Genomic DNA, 25,627 nt, shown 5'->3' with positions numbered 1-25,627 from the left:
GTAGAGGGAGCTTTACTTTGTGTCTAACCTGTGCTGTACCTGCCCTGAGAGTGTTTGATGGGACACTGTAGAGGGAACTTTACTCTGTATCTAACCCGTACTGCACCTTCCCTCGGAATGTTTCATTGGAACAGTGTAGAGGGAGCTTTACTCTGTATCTAACCCGTGCTGTACCTGCCCTCGGAGTGTTTGATGGGACAGTGTAGAGGGAGCTTTACTCTGTATCTTGTCGAAATCTCGACTCTCAATGAGACTCGGAAACGATCAGCTCCGGTCGATGTTCTTTTAATAAACTTTTACTTGCGGCAAGGAGAGCGGCCCGCTCAGTCAAAGGCTAAGCAGAGACTCTCTCCAGAATTACAGATTAGCAACATATTGATACAGTAAAGTAAACAGGTTATGGTTTCATCATGTGTCTTTCAAGTCAGACAAAGGGACAAAGAGTTCTTCAATCCGTAACTAAGTTTTTACATATTTCTAAAGTCTGGCGTAGCGAAAGACTATTGATAATACAATGGGTAGTTATTTATTCTAGACTATTTAATTAAGACTATCAGTACCGTTTGGAATGTAGATACTTCATACAGTATGTTTCTTCTGTTATCTGGTGGCCAAGCCTCTGGCCAGGTGGCTTGCGTAAGTTTCCCTTTACTCATGTAAATGGTCTTTGTTTACAACGCAGATAAGCAACAGTTTACAGTGTTTAGTCAAGGTTAACATGTTTAAGGAAGGAATAGAGGACATTTCTGCAGAGGCTTCTGGGAGGACTGGGACTCCATTTTGTTTTGTCAAAAAGGGGCACATGTAACTATATTCAGTTTTAAAAGGTACATTTCCACATTCCCCCCTTTTGTCCTTCACAAGGACAACTTAATCCATTCCAATCCTGCTTAGTCTTTCTATTTCCATTTCCGCGCAGAATCCTTCAGTAGTTGTTGCTACCATAACCTTAGTAGTGGCTGCTGTTGGTAACACTGTTTTTCCCACTCTGACACAGCAGCACTTGATTGATACAAACAGAAGGTATAGGGAAAAGATTATCAGCAAGTACCAGGGATTTTCCCAGGGATCCTAGCCATCCGGATGCCCAACCCCACAAAGTGGTACCACCTAGGCCAATAATTTGTTTGTACTCTATTACCTTCTCTCTGATAAGTTCTGCCAGACTGCTGATCTTTTCTGAGTGATCCGGGATGTACGTACAGCATTCCTCACCAATCAAAGCGCATGTCCCTCCTTCCTTGGCTAGGAGATAATCTAGGGCCATACGATTTTGGAGAGCCACTGTCCGACTGGCTACCATTTCGTCATTTACCCTTTCAAAGGTTTGTGAGGTTGCGTTGGCTACTGATTCTACTAATTTAGCCAGTTCCCGTATTTCGCACTCGTTTGACATTGTCCCATAGGGTGGTATCATTACCTTGAACATTCCATTCAACCATGTCAAATCCCGTTTAGGTCGATGGCTTTTATAGGCGTCCCTCAGGGTCTTTGTTGTTCTAATTAAGGATATCACATATCCTAAGTAACAGGATCCCATCCATGATTGTGGTAACCAGGGGTAGGCCTTATGACCACAGATAAAATAGGTTCCATTATAAGTGAATTGCAACTTCTTCTTTGTCATCATAGGGTTGGAACCGGTCCAGGTACCCCCACTCGTCTTATTACAGACATTTGTCATGTTAAACTGACCCACATCGCGCCAGTTATGGGGTTGAGTTATGGTAAAATTCTGGGCGCATTTGCTTTTACCCACGTTCTTGCCCCCTGCTATGTTCCTTACTAAACATATTTTACCCATTGGGGCCCCTATACCTGAGGTATTAGTAAGAACTAGGAATGGGGGCTGCCGAGTCTGATTATATTTGGGTTGGTACCACCCCTGGAAGGCAGTGAGATTTTTGCCTGCTGATTCCCATTCCGGCCTCCAATCCTCTACTAGTAGTGCCCCTATAGGATGTGTGCCTTTTCTGGGAAGTATTACCGCGCGTATCGTTCTGACTGATTATCCACTCAGCCATGTCTGATTCGTTAAAGGGAATGGGTCTTAGAGGGATGCCTCCTTTCGAGTGAATGGGCACATGTGCACATACCCAACAGTTGGATAAATCTCTTTCTTGTGCATACTCAGGACTCAGTGCCATGAATACATTTATATGTAGTTCCCTTTGTTCACGTGTCTGTATCTCTGGTGCTGTCAGTAACACAAAGCAAAATCCTGTCAAGCACAGTCCGGTCAGTCCCCATAGTCTGTGGAAATCTCTTTCTCTCCCTCTGGTTCCTTCGCCTTTTCCTCCGGATCGGGTGCTTTTTTGCAATGGGACGTGTGGATCCATGTTGGTCTTTCTTTTATCTTGATTGCAGTATTAGTTGTCAGCAAAACCTGGTATGGTCCTTCAAATCTGGGTTGTAGACCGCTTTTTCGTTTAAAAATCTTGATGTAAACAAATTCTCCGGGCTCCAGGTTATGGTACTTCCCTTCTGCTGGTTCGACTTAAGCTTCTTTTACCGGTGAATGAAAGCTGGAAATACATTTGGTTAGTGCAGTACAATAATTCAACATATTTTCTTCCATTTTATGGATGTCCATTTGTTTTGCAGTAAACGGTGCTGTAAAAGGCAGCTGTTAGGGACGTCCCATAACTATCTCATGCGGTGACAGGCCTGTTCTGTTAGTTGTGGATCGCATTACCATCAAGGCTAAAGGCAGCAGTTTTACCCATTTTAGTCCAGTGTCATTGCCAGTTTCGCCAGTTTGTTTTTAAGCATTCCATTATATCTCTCAACAAGTCCAGCTGATTGTGGATGATAACTGCAATGGAAATGTTGGTTAATCTGTAAGGCTTTACACATTTCTTTTATAACAGTTCCAGTAAAATGAGACCCATTATCACTTGAAAGTTTAACAGGAATTCCGAAGCGCGGCACGATTTCTTTCAACAAATATTTAGCAACAGTAGTGGCATCGGCCTTTTTACAAGGAAAAGCTTCAAACCATCTAGAAAACACATCGACAACAACTAAAACATACTTAAATCCCATACACATAGGTAATTCAATAAAATCCATTTGTAAATGTACAAAAGGTCCCGTTGGGTTTGGGTGGGAGGCAGGTTTTACCTTTTCCGTCTTACCCGGATTCATTGTCGGACAGGTAACACAATTTTCGCAAATTTGTTTTGCAATTGCCGAAATACCTGGTGCATACCAAGTTGCCAAAATATAATCCGCCATCCCCGCTTTGCCCGCATGTGTGAATGTATGAACACATCGGGCAATCCATGGAAGTAAGGATTTGGGTGCCACCGTGCGGCCGTCATGGTAAACCCATATTCCTTCTTGAGTTTTACAACATTGATCCCTTGCCCAGGTTAATACCTCATCCATACTGGCCTGTGACTGAAAGGCCAGCACATCTTTAATAGTGGGCGGTTGATCTGTGGAATTATTTTCCCTTACTGGGATCGCTGATACTTGTTCCCCTTTGTCTGACAGAGCTGCTGCTTTAGCTGCATTGTCAGCTCTGGCATTTCCAAGTGCTGCCTCATCCAAGTGGCCTGTATGTGCTTGGTATTTAATAATGGCAAGTTTTAAAGGACATTGAATGGCTCGCAGAAGATTTTCTACCTGTTCCGCATTCTTAATGGTGGTTCCTGAAGAGGTCAGGTACCCGCAAATTTTCCAAATTTGTCCATAGTCATGAGTTACACCAAAAGCATACCTGGAGTCAGTGTAGAGATTAAGTGTTTGTCCTTGAGCGAGAATGCATGCTCGAGTCAATGCAAATAATTCGGCTTGCTGGGCTGAAAAGGAATCTGGAAGAGAGGCTGTTTCAACGACGTTATATGAGTCACAACTGCATATGCTGCTTTGGGCTGGCCCCTGTCATTTCGTAGGGCTGATCCGTCAACGTCGTACACCAGATCAGGGTTACATATCGGTATATCTGTTAAATCGATACGTGGTTTAGTTACCAGTTCGGTTACCATCTCACATGAACGGGGTTCGCCGTCTTCTTCCGTGGGGAGTAGAGTGGCTGGATTTAAGGTAGTACATCTTTTGATGATAAGGTTCGGATTTGATAACAGTTCAACTTCGTATTTAGTGGCTCTTGCAGAAGTTAGGTGTTGGGTGGCGCATTTGGTAAGTAAAATCTCGACAGAGTGTGGGATATACAAAATAGTCTGATGATTTAGAGTTATTGTCTGAGCCTGTTGTACAGCATAATAAGCTGCTGCCAAAGAAGGAAGACATCCTGGTAGTCCACGTGCCACTGGATCTAGTTGGGTACGCGATCGGTCACTGTCTGTGTCCGTGTAATTGAGTCAAGACAGATTGTGCAAAACCCGACTTGTGGTGAGCGAACAAATGAAATGGCTTAGCACAGTCCGGTAGTCCCAAAGCAGGTGCTGATATGAGGGACCGTTTAAGATTCTGAAAAGCGTTCCGGGATGCTTCATTCCAAACTAAATCTTCTGGTAGTGAGGGCATGGACATGTCCAACAATGGTCTAATTATTTCAGAATAATTCATAATCCATTGTCTGCAATATCCTGACATGCCGATGAAATGTTTCACTTCTCTCTTGGTTATTGGTAGTGGAGCAGAGCAGATTGCTTTTACTGTGTCTTGTGTCAATTGTCTTGTATCTCGTACCAATTCATGTCCTAGATACTGAACCCTTTCTGAGACCAATTGTAACTTCGCCTTTGACACTGTGTCTTTTCGAGGCTAAAGCTTTTAACAGCACAAGAGAATCTGTTTCACAGGCTGATTTGGAGGGTGAGGTGAGTAATAAATCATCAACATACTGTATGAGTGTAGAACTTGCTGGTAAAATCACATCCTCTAGATCCTTCTTTAAACACTGAGAATATAGTAGGACTTTCGGTAAATCCCTGCGGGAGTCTTGTCCACGTATATTGGCGTCCTTTATACGTGAAGGCAAAAAGGAATTGAGACTCTGGGTGAATGGGTATTGAGAAAAATGCTGAATATAGATCGATCACCGTATAATACGTTGAGTTTACTGGAATACTGGTAAGTATAGTCGCAGCATTGGGCACGACCGGATAAGTTGGGAACACAGCTTCATTCACAGCTCGTAGGTCTTGAACAAATCTCCATTTGTCACGATTGGGTTTCTGGACCGGAAAGATTGGTGTGTTACAAGGGCTTTTAGTTGGGACTATTATCCCTTGGGCTAGCAGCGAAGTAATTACTGGCTCGATACCCTGTTCTGCAGCTAGAGACAAGGGATATTGGGGTTTCTTAGGAAGTGGTACGGTTGAATTGATCGCTACCTTATATGGTTGTGCGGTAAGCATTTTCCCTACTTCATTAGGGTGAGTAGACCATAGCTGCTCTGGGACTTTAGCAAGAAGTTCTTCTGTTTCACGTTGCAATAGAAAGCTGGTGACCGAAAGTATCTTTTCTGCTAAGACAGCATCGAAATATATTTCCCTCTCCATTTTGATAGAGAAGCCTCCCTCCCCGTCATATCTAGCCAGAGTTCCACCAGATGTCTGCCATTCCCTTTGCACTAAATATCCTCGCATTCTTTGAACCATTGGGCCTAGATCCTGGGGTTTATATGTGTCTGTAACCACAAGGGTGCAGTGTGGAACACCACTTTTAACCTTAAACAAGGTCTGGCTATGGGAGGATAATTCTACTCCTGCCGCGATTCCTTCAGGTCCGATAAAAATTTGTTCAATCTTCAATCGATATTTCCGGTGCAAGAATGGTTGGTTCATTAGAGTAGGAATGAATGACTGTCTTCATAATCATTGAATTGGACATTAATGGGATTGGAGAAAACCATTTGATGAGCTGTCCCAGATAGTCCAGTTACTGAGGTTTGATTGGTGGAAATAGGAATTCCCTGTGTATCCTGTTTCGTAAGGATCGAAAAGGTGGCACCAGTATCCACTAGAAATGGAATATCCTTTCCCTGTATTCGTATTTTTACTTCAGGCTCGCTTGTGGCATTTAATGAAACAACGGGTAATTGTTTGCTTGCAGCACTTGGATATGGAGCAACTAGTCATTGATTATACCGACAATTGAATCCTTGGCCCAATTGATTTGAATTTTGATTTTGTGGTCCAAATGGATTTTGAACAGAAAATGTAGTTTGAGGTCCAGCATGTACCTGGGCTGGGGTCACATATGGATTGGGTTCTGGAGGTGGAGGAGGAGGGGGTGGAGGAGGTGGAGGAGGGGGCCCGTTACGAGCCGGGTGAGTCCAGTTATAATTTGGTTGCTGCTGTTTTGATGCAATTTTTAGCCCAGTGCCCAGTCTAGCCAGAATTGTAACAGGCGCCGGATTGTCCTCGTCCGACACCTCCACCCCGAAACTGTCCTCTCCCCCAACCCCGTCCTCGTCCGACACCTCCACCGCCTCTACCCCGAAACTGTCCTCTCCCCCAACCCCGTCCTCGTCCGACACCTCCACCGCCTCTACCCCGAAACTGTCCTCTCCCCCCCCCGTCCTCGTCCTACACCTCCACCCCGAAAATTTCCTCTTCCCCCACCCCGTCCTCGTCCTACACCTCCACCGCCTCTACCCCGAAAATTTCCTCTTCCCCCACCCCGTCATCGTCCTACACCTCCACCCCGAAAATTTCCTCTTCCCCCACCTCGTCCTCTTCCCCTACCACGTTGTGGGTAATAGGTGGGTGTTGTTGGGGCTGGTGCCGTTGGAGCTGCTCGCTCCGTGAACACGGTAACCTTGCTTTTAGTTTCTCTATTTTGATCTTGTATGTCTTTTAACATAGAACCTTGGATAGTGTTTCCTGTCACCATCCGAAACAAACTCATTGAAAGGGATCCCTGAGTTCAGGTCGTAGTCCGTTTACAACGGCGCTGAGCATGGGGGAATCGAATTCCTCTGTTTTCATGCCTGAACATTGGCTCATAATTTCTCGCACCCTCTCAACGTAATCCTCAACATCCTCATCCTTTCTTTGTGTAGTTTCCATAATTTTAGACCAATTTGTTTTCTTTGGGAACACCTTGTGTAAGGCTTCCCAGCACCTTCCCCAGAATTCGTCATTGGGCGGTCTGGTGCCGGGAGCGGCACCGACAGTTTCACGATGTGTTTTAAAATCTTGGAATTTCGTCTCGAATTCGGCAAATTTGGTGTCTTTTAACCATGCTTTTAGCAGAATTTGGCCATCTAATATGCTGGGCTCATGGCACATGACGATTACTTTTAATTGGTCTATGGCCTTTTCAAGACTGGTTTTGGGGTCTGCTAATCTTTCCACAATTGTTCTTAACTCACTTGGTGACCATGGTCGATAAACACCAACTGGATCTCCGTTCGGAGTTGGATTGGGAAAAAGTCTCACTGGCATTATAAGAGCGGGTGGAGGATCAGATCCTGTGTTATTTTCACTGCTTTCCCTTTGTTCTATCCGACTCCATGTATACCCTGCTGGACCTTCGTGGAATTGATTTGTATTATCGTTGTCAGGAGTGACAGGTGCTCCTGCTACTGCGCCGTTTTGTGGGCCGTTTTGTGGGGCAGCCGGAGGTGCAAGAGTCTGAAGTACAGGCTCTGCTTGAACTACAGGTGGAACGGCCTGATCACCTTCATTTTGGTCTGGAGCATGCTGATCATATGGTGGTGGCCTGCCGTAGGGAGTCCAATCCTCATCCTCATCTTTTTCCCGATCCTTAGGGGCATTTGGCGGGTGTCCTTTTGTTTCTTTAGCAACCATCATAAATGGGTTTTTACCATGTCTAGAACCATTTACCTGCTCTGTTCGTTTATTTGCTTGCTTTTTCCCTTTAGTACACTGCTTGCTGACCTGTAGGCTTTTCTCATGTCGTTTTTCAGCTTCCCTTTGCCAATCCCCAAATGCCGACCAATTTACTTTCTTTTTACCTCTTCTGCCTGGGTCTCTGTCTATAAGACACTCCTCTAGACATGTTATTCTTTCTAAATTAAAGGAACCATCAGGTGGAAATGGCCTGTTTCCATCCTTAGTCCATTTTGTCCAATTTTGTAAGTGGTCAATTGAAGACTGACCACAATTCCGGAGCATAAAATAGGCTGGCGTGCCCTTTGGTGGTGTTTTACTTGCTCCGGCACCCATTCTGATTGATTGAGAGTTTTTACAGTTTCTGATCTCACAATCCTTTTCGGTCAACTGAGTTCTCTACGCCCACTTTTACTGGCCGTCACGTGGCCTAAAAAGGCTCGTAATTCAGGCTCAGTCTGGGTGTGTGAGATATGTTGACACGAACCAACCATAGTCGATCAATCAGGCACTGTTTCCTTTCTCAATCAAAGAATGTTTTTCCGAATCACAATTTTCCCTAGTGACTTTTCCCGTTTCTTCAATTGCAATGTCGCACAAAAGTATTGAACACAACAGTATAACTAGGACAAACAACATCCACGCGGGTATACAAATTATAGCCTTAAACTCTATCTAAACAAATAGTCAACTCTGAGTCTGCGTTGTACACCACTACAGACCAAGTCCTTAACTTAACTTATCCTAATTTATTAAAAAAATCTTATTCATCTCTATGATCCTATCAAACAAGGATCCTGTCCCTTCACAGACTTGTCTTATCCTATCACACAAGGATAATCAATCGATTTCTATAGCGCTCTTCTTACCTTCTACTAATGAAAATCTCCCCGGGCTATTTTCGGGATCAGATCCCTTCTGCCTATAGGCTGAAAAGGAAATGATTACAAAAATAACTTTAGATCTTAGATTTCGAGTCTCGTAGATCGCAGTACCTCCGCTGTGGACAACAGATTACATATGCGGTTCAACAGTAAAGAGACTCTTTGTGAGCAAAAAGGCTCACCTTATTCTCGCCAGTTAAGCCCTTCACTGAAGAGGCACTATGCCAGCATCTGTTCACTCACAGACTAGAGAGTCAGCGATCTCGGTGGAACCTCCAAGAAGTAACTGTCGAAATCTCGACTCTCAATGAGACTCTGAAACGATCAGCTCCGGTCGATGTTCTTTTATTAAGCTTTTACTTGCGGCAAGGAGAGCGTCTCGCTCAGTCAAAGGCTAAGCAGAGACTCTCTCCAGAATTACAGATTAACAACATATTTATACAGTAAACAGGTTATGGTTTCATCATGTGTCTTTCAAGTCAGAGAAAGGGACAAAGAGTTCTTCAATCCTTAACTAAGTTTCTACATATTTCTAAAGTCTGGCGTAGCGAAAGACTATTGATAATACAATGGGTAGTTATTTATTCTAGACTATTTAATTAAGACAATCAGTACTGTTTGGAATGTAGATACTTCATTCAAACGGCTGTGACGTGCCTGAACGACTATCGACCTGTCGCACTCACACCCATCATAATGAAGTGTTTCGAGAGACTGGTCTTAGCCCACATCAAAGCCAGTGTTCCTGCCTCCCTTGACCAACACCAGTTTGCCTATCGTGCAAACAGATCAACAGAGGATGCAATCACAACTGCTCTACACTCGGCACTGTATCACCTAGATGGTAAGGAGACCTACATCAGAATGCTGTTCATAGACTACAGCTCAGCATTCAACACTATCGTCCCCAACAAGCTGGCCACCAAACTCCAAACTCTTGGCCTGAACACTTCCCTCTGCAACTGGACCCTGGACTTCCTAACAAACAGACCCCAGTCTATCAAATTAGGTAACCACACCTCCCCCCCCCTGACCCTGAACACGGGGGCCCCACAAGGATGTGTGCTGAGCCCCCTCCTCTACTCCCTCTTCACCCACGACTGTGTGGCTGTTAATGGTTCCAACACCATCAAGTTTGCGGATGACACCACGGTAGTAGGCCAGATCACCAACAACGATGAGTCAGCCTACAGGGAGGAGGTCCAGCATCTCGTGAAGTGGTGCGCCGATAACAACCTGGCCCTTAACACCAAGAAAACAAAAGAGATCATTGTGGACTTCAGGAAGTCCAAAGGCGGAAGTCACACCCCCATCCACATCAATGGGGCTGTGGTGGAAAGGGTGGACAGCTTTAAGTTCCTCGGAGTCCACATCACGGAAGACCTCTCCTGGTCCCTCAACACCTCCTCTCTGGTGAAGAAGGCCCAGCAGCGCCTATATTTCCTAAGGAGGCTGAAGGGATGTAATCTGTCACCCCTGATCCTCTCTAACTTTTACCGCTGCACTATAGAGAGCATCCTGATAAACTGTATCACAGTATGGTATGGCAGCTGTAGCTACTATGACCGGAAAGCCCTGCAGCGGGTAGTCAAAACTGCCCAACGCATTACCGGCACCCGGCTACCGACCATAGAGCACATATACCAGAAACGCTGTCTACGGAGGTCACGGTCCATCATCAAAGACCCTACCCACCCCAGCCACAGTCTGTTCGCCCTCCTGCCATCTGGGAGGCGCTACAGATGCATTTGCACCCGTACGACCAGATTTAGGAACAGCTTCTTTCCCAGGGCTGTCATCCTACTGAACTCCACAAATAAACTCTAAAGCCTGCACATCTGCCAATGCACTTTATTATGGTTATATTTATGTTAATATACTACAAGCCAAATGTATGTTGAATGTTTAAATGTACACTCTCGGGAGCCGCAAGCCTACATTTCGTTGTACTGCACTTGTGCACTAACAATGACAATAAAAGTTGATTTGATTTGATTTTTTCATACAGTATGTTTCTTCTGTTATCTGGTGGTCAAGCCTCTGGCCAGGTGGCTTGAGTAAAGTTCCCTTTACTCCTGTAAATGGTCTTTGTTTTCAATGCAGATAAGCAACTGTTTTCAGTGTTTAGTCAAGGTTAATATGTTTAAGGAAGGAATAGAGGACATTTCTGCAGAGGCTTCTGGGAGGATCGGGACTCCATTTTGTTTGTCGAAAAGGGCCACATGTTACTATATTCAGCTTTAAAAGGTACATTTCCACACTACCTTTTCATGGGATATGTGGAACACTCTTTATTCCAGTCCTACTCGGGTCCCCTCCCTCACCTCTTTTTCCGGTACATTGATGACTGTATCGGTGCCGTTTCCTGCTCTCGCCTTGAACTAGACAAATTCATTCACTTTGCCTCCAATTTCCACCCTTCCCTCACCTTCACATGGTCCATCTCCGACTCTTCCCTTCCCTTCCTCGACTTCTCCATCTCCATCTCTGGGAATAGGTTATTGACCCACATTCACTACAAGCCCACTGACTCCCACAGCTACCTGGAGGACTACACTTCCTCCCACCCCGCCTCCTGTAAGGACTCTATTCCATTCTCCCAGTTTCTCCATCTCCGCCGCATCTGCTCCGACGATGCCACCTTCCACACCAGTGCTTCCGACATGTCTTCCTTTTTCCTCAACCAAGGATTCCCCTCTACCGTGGTTGACATGGCCCTCGACCGTGTCCGTTCTATCTCCCGCACTTCTGCCCTCACCCCTACTCCTCCCTCCCGGAACCACGATAGGGTTCCCCTTGTCCTCACCTTTCACCCCACCAGCCTCCACATTCAACGGATCATCCTCCGCCATTTCCGCCACCTCCAACGTGATCCCACCACCAAACGCATCTTCCCCTCCCCTCCCCTTTGAGAAGGGATCGAGCTCAAGTGGACTGGAAACAAAGTTTGTCCAGGAAAACAGTGAATGACCAATGGCAGGCCTTCAAGGCTGAGATAGTTCAGGTAAACATAGAAACATAGAAGATAGGAGCAGGAGTAGGCCATTCGGCCCCTCGAGCCTGCTCCGCCATTCAATGAGATCATGGCTGATCAAATTCAGTACCCTGTCCCTGCCTTCTCCCCATACCCCTTGATCCCTTTAGCCTTAAGAAATATATCCAACTCCTTCTTGAATATATTTAATGAATTGGCCACAAATGCCTTCTGTGGTAAAGAATTCCACAGGTTCACCACTCTGGGTGAAGAAATTCCTCCTCATCTCTGTCCTAAATGGCTTACCCCTTATCCTTAGACTGTGACCCCTGGTTCTGGACTCCCCGACCATCGGGAACATCCGATGGTGTTCAATCCAAGCATATTCCCATAAGGAGGAAAGATGGGGCGTCCAAAGCTAGAGCTCCCTGGATGACAAAGGATATTGAGGTTAGAATCAAAGAGAAAAAGGAGGTTTACGACAAATGTCAGGTACAGAATACAGTCAAAAACCAGGCAGAATACAGAGAGTGCGGGGGAAATGAAACAGGATATAAGAAGGGCAAAGAGACAATATGAGAAAAGATTAGGGGGTAACATAAAAGAGAACCCAAAAATCTTTTATAAACATATGAAAAGTAAAAGGATAGTTAAAGGAATGGTGGGGCCGATTAGGGACCAAATAGGAGCTCATCATACGGAGGCAGGGGGCGTGGCTGAAGTACTGAATGAGTACTTAGCATCTGTCTCCACAAAAGAAGAGGATGAAGTTAATGTCACAGTAGGGGAGGGGGAGTAGAGAAATTGGATAAAAATGGATAGAAAGGAGGTGCTAAATAGGTTGTCATCACTCAAAGTTAACAAGGCACCCGGTCCAGATGCAATGCATCCTAGATTGCTGAGGGAAGCTAGGGTGGAGATAGCAGAAGCTCCGACCACAATCTTTCAATCTCCCTCAGATATATGGGAGTGGTGCCAGAAGACTGGAGGATTACAAATGTTACACCCTGTTTAAAAAAGGGGAGAGGGATAAACCTGGTAACTACAGGCCAATCAGTCTAATGTCAGTGGTGGGTGAACGACTAGAGACCATTGTCAAGGACAAAATTAATTCTCACTTGGAGAAGCATGGGTTAATAAGGGGCAGCCAGTATGGATTTGTTAAAGGTAAATCGTGTCTGACTAAACTGATTGAGTTCTTTGATGAAGTAACAGAGGGTTGATGAAGGTAGTGCAGTAGATGTATATATGGACTTTCAAAAGGCATTTGATAAAGTACCACATAAGAGACTTACTCGGAAAATAGAAGCACAGGGAATTAAAGGGCTGATGGTAATTTGGGTATAATTGGCTAAGGGAGAGGAGGCAGTGAGCAGTGCTGAGGGATGTTTTTCTGACTGGAGGGAAGTATGCAGTGGGTTCCCCCAGGGGTCGGGATTAGGACCACTGCTTTTCTTGTTATATATAACTGACCTGGACCTGGGTATAGGTGTACAAGTTTGAAGTTTACGGATGATACAAAACTTGGCAACGTAGTAAATAGTGAGCATAGTAGTAGCAGACTTCAGGAGGACAGAGACAGACTGTGAAATGAGCAGACACAAGGCAGATGAAATTAAATGAGGATAAGTGTGAAGTGATGCACTGTGGGAGAAACAACAGGGAGAGGCCGTATAATCTAAATGGGACTATTTTGAGGGGGTGCAAGAGCAGAGGGACCTGGGGGTCCATATTCACAAATCTTTGAAAGTGCCGCGGCAAGTTGGTGAGGCGGTTCAGAAAGCGTATGGGATACTTGGCTTTGTAAATAGGGCCATTGAATACAAAAACAAGGAAGTTACACTAAACCTTTACAAATCACTAGGAACATAGGACAGGAGGAGGCCATTCAGCCCCTCGAGCCTGTTCTGCCATTCAACGAGATCATGGCTGATCTGTGACCTAACTCCATACTCGCGCCTTTGGCCCATATCCCTTAATACCTTTGGTAAACAAAAACCTATCAATCTCAGATTTAAAATTAACAATTGATCTCGCATCAATTGCCATTTGCGGAAGAGAGTTCCAAACTTCTGCCACCCTTTGTGTGTAGAAGTGTTTCCTAATTTCACTCCTGAAAGGTCTGGCTCTAATTTTTAGATTATGACACCAGTCCTAGAATCCCCAACCAGCGGAAATAGTTTCTCTCTATCTACCCTATCTGTTCCCCTTAATATCTGAAAACTTGATCAGATCACACCTAAACCTTCTAAATTCTAGGGAATACGACCCTAATTTGTGTAATCTCTCCTCGTAACTTAACCTTGAAGTCCGGGTATCATTCTGGTAAACCTACGCTGCACTCCCTCCAAGGCCAATATATCCTTCCTAAGGTGTGGTGCCCAGAACTGCTCACAGTGCTCCAGGTGTGGTCTAACCAGGGTTTTGTACAGCTGCAGGGTTTTGGCCTCAGCTGGAGTCTTGTGTACAGTTCTGGGCACCACACTTTAGGAAGGATGTCAAGGCCTTGGAGAGGGTACAGAGGAGGTTGACCAGGATGGTACCAGGGATGAGGGACTTCAGTTATGTGGAGAGATTGGAGAAGCTGGGATTGTTCCTCTTAGAGCAGAGAAGGTTAAGAGGAGACCTAATAGAGGTGTTCAAAATGATGAGGGGTTTTGATCGAGCAAGTAGGGAGAATCTGTTCACTCTGGCAAGTGGGTTGGTAACCAAAGGTCACAGATTTAAAATAGTTGCTAAAAGAACTAGAGGGGAAATGAGGAGAATTGTTTTCACACAGAGGGTTGTTAAGATCTGGAACGCACCATCTGAAAGGATGCTGGAATCAGGTTCCACAGGAACTTTCAAACAGTAATTGGACGTGTACTTGAAGAGGACTAGTTTGCAGAGTTCTGGGGATAAAGCTGGGGTTTGGGACTAAATTGGACAGCTCTTTCAAAGAGCCAGCACAGACATGATGGCCGAATCACCTCCTGTGCTGTTAGATTCGATGATCAGTGTGAAGACGCTGGTGTCCCTTAAGGTTCTTAGAGCTTTTAAAGCTCTTCCCACAGTCAGAACATTTAAAGGGTCTCTCGTCAGTGTGAACAAGCTGGTGTGACAGGAGGGTGGATGACCGAGCGAATCCCTTCCCACACACTGAGCAGGTGAACGGTCTCTCTCCAGTGTGGAGGAGCCGATGTCTCTTCAGCTTCCCGGAGCTTTTAAATCTCTTCCCACAGTCAAAACATTTAAAGGGGTTCTCTCCAGTGTGAACAAGCTGGTGTGCCAGCAGGTTGGAGGACCGAGCGAATCCCTTCCCACACACGAAGCAGGTGAACGGCCTCTCCCCAGTGTGTAGGTGTTGGTGTCGCTTCAGCTCCCCAGAGCTTTTAAAGCTCTTCCCACAGTCAGAACATTTAAAGGGTCTCTCGTCAGTGTGAACAAGCTGGTGTGACAGTAGGTTGGATGACTGAGTGAATCCCTTCCCACACACGGAGCAGGTGAATGGTCTCTCTCCAGTGTGAACTCGCTGATGTACCAGCAGGTTGGATGACTCAGTGAATCCCTTCCCACATTCGGAACAGGTGAACACCCTCTCCCCAGTGTGAACTTGCTGGTGTTGCTTGAGCTCCCGGCGGCTTTTAAAACTCTTCCCACACTCAGAACATTTAAAGGGTCTCTCGTCAGTGTGAACTCGCTGGTGTCTCTGCAGGTTGGAGGGCTGAGCAAATCCCTTCCCGCACACGGAGCAGGTGAACGTCCTCTCCCCAGTGTGTAGGTGCTGGTGTCTCTTCAGCGCCCCGGATCTTTGAAAGCTCTTCCCACAGTCAGAACATTTAAAAGGTCGCTCGTCAGTGTGAACTCGCTGGTGTACCAGCAGGTGGGATGACAGAGTAAATCCCTTCCCACACACGGAGCAGGTGAATGATCGCTCTCCAGTGTGAACTCGCTGATGTCCCTTCAGATCCCCGGAGCTTTTAAAGCTCTTCCCACAGTCAGAACATTTAAATGGCCTCTCATCAGTGTGAACAAGCTGGTGTTGCTTCAGCTCCCCAGGGCTTTTAAAGCTCTTCCCACAGTCAGGACATTTAAATGGTCTCTCATCAGTGTGAACAAGCTGGTGTCGCACCAGATCCCCAGGGCTTTTAAAGCTCTTCCCACAGTCAGGACAGTTAAATGGTCTCTCATCAGTGTGAGCTCGCTGGTGTCCCTTCAGTTCCCCGGGGCTTTTAAAGCTCTTCCCACAGTCAGAACATTGAAATGGTCTCTCATCAGTGTGAACAAGCTGGTGTCTCAGCAGGTGGGATGAACAAACAAATCCCTTTCCACACACGGAGCAGGTGAATGGACTGTCCCTGGTGTGACTGCGCCGTTGAACTGCCAATGCAGACGGGGAACTGAATCCCTTCCCACCGTCCCCACCTTTACCCGGTTTCTCCCCGGTGTGATGGTGCACGTGTCTCACCAGGTCAGGCGATCGGCTGAATCTGCGTCCATACACCGAACACGTGTGCGGTTTGTCATCGCTGCGATCGTTGCTTTCTCCTTCCATGTGCAAAGGCTGATGATATTCAGGTCCTGATGAATCGAGCGACTCTGTCAGATCTTGACGTGATGTTTGGTCTGAGCTTCCCGCCTGTAACTGATCCACTTCTATAACCCTGTAAATTGAGATCAGAAAAGGATCAGAGGCAAACTGTTGTTTAATTTTCCCCTTTCCGAAACCAGGGGCAGTGAAGCTGATTTTAAGGCTCCAGTTGCTGCACAGGTTGGTTGAAAGGATCAACAGAAATGGCGGCTGTAATACCCACAAGCCCCCGCGCTCCAGAAAGCGCTCTGTTGACGCTGAGTCCTGCGCCTGTGCTCATGGCCCCCACGCTCTTCCCTCCTGCTCCACAATCGCCCGTCCTGATCGGTCCGCAACGTGCATGCTCAGCACACAAAACCCCGCGGTTGGAACATCGGGCGCGCATGCAGAGCCGCAACATCTGGTACACGTGCGCGGCTCAGGTGGGGGCGAGTCGGTGTTTCGCCTCAGCCGTCAGGGAGGTGCGCATGCGCAGGACGACCCAACATTCTTCCTGTCAGCAATCACTCCCTCGTTTCTTTAATAAAAACAGAAAATGCTGGAAATACTCAGCAGGTCAGGCAGCATCTGTGGAGAGAGAAACAGAGTTAACGTTTCAGGTCGATGACCCTTCGTCAGAACTGCTTGTTCTTTAGTGTCAGCCAGTGGCTCAGTTGGTAGCACTCTCGCCTCTGAGTCAGAAAGTTGTGGGTTCAAGTCCCAGCCCAGAGACTTGAGCACAAAAATCTAGGCTGACGCTCCCGTGCAGTGCTGAGGGGGTGCTGCATTGTCGGAGGTGCCGTCTTTCGGATGAGACGTTAAACTGAGGCCCCGTCTGCTCTCTCAGGTGGATGTAAAAGATCCCATGGCACTATTTCAAGAAAGAAAGACTTGCATTTATACAGTGCTTTCATGACCAGCAGATGTCTTGAAGTGCTTTACAGCCAATGAAGTACTACAATGAAGTAGTCACTGTTGTAATGTGGGAAAGAGCAGGGCAGTTAGCCCCAGTCTCCTAGCCAATGTTTATCTCTCAATCAACATAAAAAGATAGATTATCTGGTCATTATCACATTGCTGTTTGTGGGAGCTTGCTGCGCGCTAATTGACTGCTGTGTTTCTTACATTACAACAGTGACTACACTTCAAAAGTACTTCATTGGCTGTAAAACACTTTGGGATGTCCGGTGGTGGTGAAAGGCGCTATAGAAATGCAAGTCTTTCTTTCTTCACTGGCCTCACCAGCGACCGCTGATGGTTGATTGACATTACAAGAGGATTTGAGTACAGGACTAAAGAAGTCTTACTCCAATTATATAGGGCCTTGGTGAGACCACAGCTGGAGTACTGTGTACAATTTTGGTCTCCTTACCTAAGGAAGGATATACTTGCCATAGAGGGAGTGCAACAAAGGTTCAATGAGATCGATTCCTGGGATGGCGGGACTGTCAGGTGGTAGAGAGAAAACGGGGAATTATAGACCGGTAAGCCTGACATCGGTAGTGGGGAAAATGCTAGAGTCCATTATAAAAGATGTAATAGCAGAACACTTGGAAAACAGTGACAGGATCGGACAAAGTCAATATGGATTTACAAAAGGTAAATTGTGCTTGACTAATCTACTGGAATTTTTTGAGGATGTAACTGGTAGAATAGATAAGGGAGAACCAGCGGATGTGATGTATTTGGACTTTCAGAAGGCTTGCGATAAGGTCCCGCATAAGAGATTAGCATGTAAAGTTAAGGCACATGGGATTGGGGCAAGGTACTGACTTGGATAGAGAACTGGTTGGCAGACAGGAAGCAAAGAGTTGGAATAAACGGGTCTTTTTCCGAGTGGCAGGCAGTGACTAGTGGGATCAGTCCTAGGACCCCAGCTATTCACAATACAGGAAACTTCGCGATATCCGGCACCGACGGGACCGGCGTGTTGCCGATGTATAAAAACTGCCGGACATACAAAGTTAACGTTGAAGCATACGGAGGTTTTCATCTCCGTATCTGACAACAAACGCTGTTGCTTAGCAACAGCTTGTAAACACTCGGCCCATACCTTGGAAGCGTCTCTGAAGCTGTTGCTAAGCTACAGAGACGCTTTCCAGAGCCTGACTGTTAAAAAAATGCTAGAAGAAAAAAAACCTGACCAAAACGGCTGCTGATTTCTGCCGTTAGATCGAGGTTTCCGGACATACAACCTCCGGATAAACCAATGTTTCCTGTATATATAAATGATCTAGACGAGGGAACTAGATGTAATATCTCCAAGTTTGCAGATGACACAAAGCTGGGTGGGCGTGTGTGCTGTGAGGAGGATGCCGAGAAACTCCAGTATGATTTGGACAGGTTGGGTGATTGGGCAGATGCATGGCAGATGCAGTATAATGTGGATAAATGCGAGGTTATCCACTTTGGTGGCAAAAACAGGAAGGCAGATTTTCTGAATGGCAATAGATTGGGAGAAGGGGAAGTGCAACGAGACCTGGGTGTCCTTGTGCACCAGTCGCTGAAGGTAAGCATGCAGGTGCAGCAGGTGGTTAAGAAGGCAAATGGTATGTTGGCCTTCGTAGCAAGAGGTTTCGAGTACAGGAACAAGGACGTCTTGCTGCAGTTGTACAGGGCGTTGGTAGGACCACACCTTGAGTATTGTGTGCAGTTTTGTTTGCCTTAACTGAGGAAGGATGTTCTTGCCATGGAGGGAATGCAGCGAAGATTCACCAGACTGGTACCTGGGATGGCAGGAATGATGTATGAGGAGCGATTGCGTCAACTGGGCTTATACTCGCTGGAGTTTGAAAGAATGAGAGGGGATCTCATTGAAACTTATAAAATTCTAACAGGACTGGACAGACTAGATGCAGGAAGGATGTTCCCGATGGTCGGGGAGTCCAGAACCAGGGGTCACAGTCGAAGGATAAGGGGTAAGCCATTTAGGACAGAGATGAGGAGGAATTTCTTCACCCAGAGAGTGGTGAACCTGTGGAATTCTCTACCACAGAAGGCAGTAGAGGCCAATTCATTAAATATATTCAAGAAGGAATTAGATATATTTCTTGAGGCTAAAGGGATCAAGGGATATGGGGAGAAGGCACGGACAGGGTACTGAGATTGGATGATCAGCCATGATCTCATTGAATGGCGGAGCAGGCTCGAGGGGCCGAATGGCCACTCCTGCTCCTACTGGAGACAGCGAGAGTCCACGCTTGCTCACACGGGCCGAGTCCGGCACAGCGACCCCTCCCGGTCACCAAGGGTAATAACCGCGCATGCCCAGAGGACACCAACCCCCTCCCCCACTCGGAGCTGCGCCTGCACACTCGGATCCTGTCGGATGGAGTCGGCGCGGGGCATTCCGGGAAAGGCCTTGGTGTCGGTTACAGAGTCGCGATCGGTGACGCAAAGTGAGTTTTCTCCGCTCCGATTGGGTGGAGAATCGCGCGGGGTCGGGGGGGGGGGGAGGGGTGGATCGGGAGAGAATAAAGAGAAATAGAAAAACCCGCGAGTCCGCGAGGCCCCAGACCGAGCGGCGTCAGTTGGACCGAGCACGTGATCTCCTCGAGGACACGTGACCCGGGCCCACGGCCTGATCGATGGGAGCTTCTGACCATATATGAGCGAGCGGGGCGGGGCTGGAGGAGCGAGCCGGCGGCGGGTCCTCCAACCAATCGGGGAGCCCGAGGGGCGGGACTAGCGCCGGCTGATTGTCTGATCCGCAGGGCAGCGAGTTTCTCCAGTCCCTTGTTCAGGGCCCGGGGCCAGGGGAGGCTGTGGGCCTTTATTCCCCTTATTGGACACAAGGCTCTTTGTCTCACAACACACTGGCTCAGATTTAAAAAATGTTTTATTCACCAGAAAATGACGAAGTACAACATTAAATAAATCTGGAATGAAAAGTTTGTATCAGTGATGATGACCATGAAACTATCGGATTGTGTAAAATCCCATCTGGTTCACTAATGTCCTTTAGGGAAGGAAATCTGCCGTCCTTACCCGGTCTGGTCTATTGGTGACTCCAGACCCACAGCAATGTGGTTGACTCTTAACTGCCCTCTGAAATGGCCCAGCGAGTCACTCAGTTGTATTCAGAAGGCGGCTCACCACCACCTTCGAGGGCAATTAGAGATGGGCAATAAATACTGGCCTTGCTGGTGATGCCCACATCCTGTGAATGAATTAAAAAACACACAGTGGTCACCTTGAGAACATAAGAATTAGGAGCAGGAGTGGGCCATTCAGCCCCTCGAGCCTGCTCCACCATTCAATAAGATCATGGCTGATCTTCGACCTCAACTCCACTTTCCCACCTGATCCACATATCCCTTGACTCCCCTAGAGTCCGAAAATCTATCTCAGCCGTGAATATACTCAATGACTGAGCATCCACAGCCCTTTGGGGCAGAGAATTCCAAAGATTCACAACCCTCTGAGTGAAGAAATTCCTCCTCATCTCTGTCTTCAATGGTCGACCTCTTATCCTGAGACTATGCCCCCTATTTCTAGACTCTCCAGCCAGGGGAAACAACCTCTTAGCATCTACCCTGTCAATTCCCCTCAGAATCTTATGTTTCAATGAGATCACCTCTCATTCCTCCAGGTCCCAGCAAACACTCGCAGGGCAGGTACAACACATGTTAGATACAGAGTAAATCTCCCTCTACACTGTCCCATCAAACACTCCCAGGGCAGGTACAGCTTGGGATAGATACAGAGTAAAGCTCCCTCTACACTGTCCGATCAAACACTCCCAGGGCAGGTACAGCACGGGTTAGATACAGAGTAAAGCTCCCTCTACACTGTCCCATCAAACACTCCCAGGGCAGGTACAGCACGGGTTAGATACAGAGTAAAGCTCCCTCTACACTGTCCCATCAAACACTCCCAGGGCAGGTACATCACAGGTTAGATACAGAGTAAAGCTGCCTCTACACTGTCCCATCAAACACTCCCAGGGCAGGTACAGCACGGGGTAGATACAGAGTAAAACTCCCTCTACACTGTCCTATCAAACACTCCCAGGGCAGGTACAGCACAGGTTAGATACAGAGTAAAGCTCCCTCTACACTGTCCCATCAAACACTCCCAGGGCAGGTACAGCACAGGTTAGATACAGAATAAAGCTCCCTCTACACTTTAGCCAATGTCCCATATTCCTCCATCACCATCTCTGGGTATGTTCTGTCCCACCGGCAGGACAGACCCACCAGGGGTGGTGGCACAGTGATGTCCAGTCCGGAAAGGAGTGGCCGTGGGAGTCCTCAACATTGATTCGGGAGCCCATGCGGGCTGCTGCTGATGGCCCACAGTGCCTCAGATGCCTAACTTTGAGCTGCTAGATCTGTTCTGAAACCACTATCTAAATGGCAATAGATTGGGAGAAGGGGAAGTGCAACGAGACCTGGGTGTCCTGGTGCACCAGTCGCTGAAGGTAAGCGTGCAGATGCAGCAGGCGGTTAAGAAGGCAATTGGTATGTTGGCCTTCATAGCGAGAGGGTTCGAGTACAGGAGCAAGGATGTCTTGCTGCAGTTGTACAGGGCCTTGGTGAGACCGCACCTTGAGTATTGTGTGCAGTTTTGGTCACCTTATCTGAGGAAGGATGTTCTTGCCATGGAGGGAGTGCAGCGAAGATTCACCAGACTGATACCTGGGATGGCAGGAATGACGTATGAGGAGAGATTGGGTCGATTGGGCTTATACTCGCTGGAGTTTAGAAGAATGAGAGGGGATCTCATTGAAACTTATAAAATTCTATCAGGACTAGACAGACTAGATGCAGGAAGGATGTTCCCATTGGCGGGGGAGTCCAGAACCAGGGGTCACAGTCTAAGGATAAAGGGTAAGCAATTTAGGACAGAGATGAGGAGGAATTTCTTCACCCAGAGAGTGGTGAACCTGTGGAATTCTCTACCACAGAAGGCAGTTGAGGCCAATTTATTTAAATATATTCAAGAAGGAGTTAGATATATTTCTTAAGGCTAAAGGGATCAAGCGATATGGGGAGAAGGCAGGGACAGGGTACTGAATTTGGATGATCAGCCATGATTGCATTGAATGGCGGAGCAGGCTCGAGGGGCCGAATGGCCTACCCCTGCTCCTATCTTCTATGTTTCAATCGTTACCCCGCAATTAACATAACAAAATGATAGATTATCAGATTGCTGTTTGTGGGAGCTTGCTGTGTGCTAATTGGCTGCTGCGTTTCTTACATTACAACAGTGACGACACTTCAAATGGTACTTCATTGGCTGTAAAGCGCTTTGCGACGTCCGGTGGTGGTGAAAGGCGCTATAGAAATGCAAGTCTTTCTTTCTTCACTGGTCTCACCAGCGACCTCTTCTGGCTGACGGTTGATTGACAGCCGAGAGTCCGCGCATGCGCAGGCGGGTCGGCGGTTTGGGCAGAGTCCGGCACAGCGACCCCTCCCGGTCACCAAGGGTATTAACCGCGCATGCCCAGAGGACACCAACCCCCCTCCCCCACTTGGAGCTGCGCCTGCGCACATGGATCCTGTCGGACGGAGTCGGCGCAGGGCATTCTGGGGAAAGGCCTTGGTGTCGGTTAGAGTCGCGATCGGTGACGCAAAGTGAGTTTTCTCCGCTCCGATTGGGTGGAGAATCGCACGGGGTGGGGGGGAAGGGGTGGATCGGGAGAGAATAAAGAGAAATAGAAAAACCTGAGAGTCGCGAGGCCCCGGACCGAGTGCAGTCAATTGGACGGAGCACGTGATCTCCTCGGGGACACGTGACCCAGGCCCGCGGCCTGATTGACGGGAGCTTCCGACCAATAGGGAGTGAGCGGGGCGGGGCTGGTGGAGTGAGCCGGCGGCGGGTCCTCCAACCAATCGGAGTGCCCGAGGGGCGGGACTAGCGCCGGCTGATTGTCTGATCCGCAGGGCAGCGAGTTTCTCCAGTCCCGTGTTCAGGGCCCGGGGCCAGGGGAGGCTGTGGGCCTTTAGTCCCCTTATTGGACACAAGGCTCTTTGTCTCACAACACACTGGTTCAGGTTTTAATAGAGACTTTTTAAATTCATGAGTAAAATCAGATAAACCTCGTGCTTCTGTAGAACAAACTTTTTAATATTTTATAGAATCATAAAATGGTTACAGCACAGAAGGAGGCCATTCGGCCCGTTGAGCCCGTGCTGGCTCTCTGCAAGACCACTTCAGCTCGTCCCACTCCCCGCCCTTTCCCCGTAGCCCTGCAAATTTCTTTACTTCAGGTACTTATCCAATTCCCTTTTGAAAGCCGTGATTGAATCTGCCTCCACCACCCTTTCAGGCAGTGCATTCCAGATCCTAACCACTCACTGCATAAAAAAGTTTTTCCTCATGTCGCCTTTGGTTCTCCTGCCAATCACCTTAAATCTGTGTCCTCTGGTTCTCGACCCTTCCGCCAATGGGAACAGTTTCTCTCTATCTACTCTGTCCAGACACCTCATGATTTTGAACATCGCTATCAAATCTCATCTCAACTTTCTCTGCTCTAAGGTTTCTCCAGTCTATCCACATAACTGAAGTCCCTCATCCCTGGAACCATTCTTGTCAATCTTTACTGCACCCTCTCTAAGGCCTTCACATCCTTCATAAAGTGCAGTGCCCAGAATTGGGCACAATACTCCAGTTGAGGCCGAATCAGGTAGTGCAGGGGTCCCCTGTGGCCATCCCCCTCTCAAACAGATATACCAATTTGGATATTGTTGAGGGAGATGGCTTATCAGGGGAAGGCAGCAGCAGCCAACTTCCTGGCACCGTGGGTGGTTCTGCTGCACAGGACGGGAGGAAAAAGAGCGGGAGAGCTATAGTGATAGGGGATTCTATTGTAAGGGGAATAGATAGGCATTTCTGCGGCCGCAGACGAGACTCCAGGATGGTATGTTGCCTCCCTGGTGCAAGGGTCAAGGATGTCTCGGAGCGGCTGCAGAGCATTCTGGAGGGGGAGGGTGAACAGCCAGTTGTTGTGGTGCATATAGGTACCAAAGATATAGGTAAAAACCAGGATGAGGTCCTAAAAGCTGAATATACGGAGTTAGGAGGTAAATTAAAAAATAGGACCTCAAAGGTAGTAATCTCAGGATTGCTACCAGTGCCACGTGCTAGTCAGAGTAGAAATAGAAGGATATTTCAGATGAATACATGGCTAGAGGAATGGTGCAAGGGGGAGGGATTCAAATTCCTGGGACATTGGAACCGGTTCTGGGGGAGGTGGGACCAGTACAAACTGGACGGTTTGCACCTGGGCAGGACTGGGACTGATGTCCTAGGGGGAGTGTTTGCTAGTGCTGTTGGGGAGGGTTTAAACTAAAATGGCAGGGGGTTGGGAACCTGTGCAGCGAGACAGCAGAAAGGGAAACAAGGATAGAAGCAAAAGACAGGAAGGAGAAAAGCAAAAGTGGCAGTCAGAGAAATCAAGGGTTTAAATCAAATATGGCTACAGTAAATAATAATTCTAAAAGGTCTGAGTGTTTAAAAAAAACAATCCTGAAGGCTTTGTGTCTTAATGCGAGGAGCATTCGTAATAAGGTGGATGAATTAGCTGTACAAATAGAGGTAAACGGATATGATATGATTGGGTTTACGGAAACATGGCTCCAGGATGGCCAAGGCTGGGAACTCAACATCCAGGGGTATTCAATATTCAGGAAAGACAGGCAAAAACGAAAAGGAGGTGGGGTAGCATTGCTGGTTAAAGAGATTAACAGAATAGTAAGGAAGGATATTAGCTCTGATGATGTGGAATCTATATGGGTAGAGCTGAGAAATACCAAGGGACAGAAAACGTTAGTGGGAGTTGTATACAGACCCCCAAACAGTAATGCCGAGGTTGGGGATGGCATTAAACGGGAAATTAGAGACGCGTGCAATAAGGGCACAGCAGTTATCATGGGTGACTTTAATCTACACATAGATTGGGCTAACCAAATTAGTAACAATACTGTGGAAGAGGAATTCCTGGAGTGTATACAGGATGGTTTCCTGGACCAATATGTCGAGGAACAAACTAGAGATCAGGCCATCTTAGACTGGGTATTATGTAATGAGAAAGGATTAATTAGCAATCTTGTTGTGAGAGGCCCCTTGGGGCGGAGCGATCATAATATGATCGAATTCTTCATTAAGATGGAGAGTGAAGTATTTGACTCAGAGACTAGGGTCCTGAATTTAAATAAAAGGAAACTATGATAGTATGAGGTGTGAGTTGGGTAGGATGGATTGGGGAATGTTACTTAAAGGGTTGATGGTGGATAAGCAATGGCAAACATTTAAAGATCGCATGGATGAACTACAGAATTTGTTCATCCCTGTTTGGCATAAAAATAAAACAAAAAAGGTGACTCAACCGTGGATAACAAGGGAAATTAGTGATAGCATAAGATCCAAGTAGAGGACATATAAATTGGCCAGAAAAAGCAGCAAACCTGAGGATTGGGAGCAGTTTAGGATTCAGCAAAGGAGG

The 25,627-nt window shown here is 47.1% G+C and overlaps 1 long non-coding RNA gene and 1 pseudogene across 2 annotated transcripts; both read right to left on the bottom strand.

Annotated features, from left to right (window-relative positions):
• Window positions 1–269: 269 nt before the first annotated feature.
• On the bottom strand, window positions 270–1,863 carry LOC147124674 (endogenous retrovirus group PABLB member 1 Env polyprotein-like; annotated as a pseudogene).
• Window positions 1,864–2,334: 471 nt separating this feature from the next.
• Window positions 2,335–20,624, bottom strand: LOC147124673 (uncharacterized). Of its 2 annotated transcripts, XR_015078801.1 has the most exons (4): window positions 20,167–20,624; window positions 16,078–16,273; window positions 11,937–12,058; window positions 2,335–2,815 (listed from the first exon to the last, which is right to left on the bottom strand). It is a non-coding gene; the product is annotated as an uncharacterized LOC147124673 (long non-coding RNA). The 2 variants fall into 2 exon arrangements; XR_015078802.1 differs by lacking the exon at window positions 11,937–12,058.
• Window positions 20,625–25,627: the final 5,003 nt, after the last annotated feature.

This window comes from Somniosus microcephalus, chromosome 1 (assembly GCF_052327205.1).
Source record: "Somniosus microcephalus isolate GS21.2 chromosome 1, FLI_Smic_1.0, whole genome shotgun sequence".
Classification (NCBI taxonomy): domain Eukaryota; kingdom Metazoa; phylum Chordata; class Chondrichthyes; order Squaliformes; family Somniosidae; genus Somniosus; species Somniosus microcephalus.
This window is presented reverse-complemented; position numbering and strand designations above follow the sequence as displayed.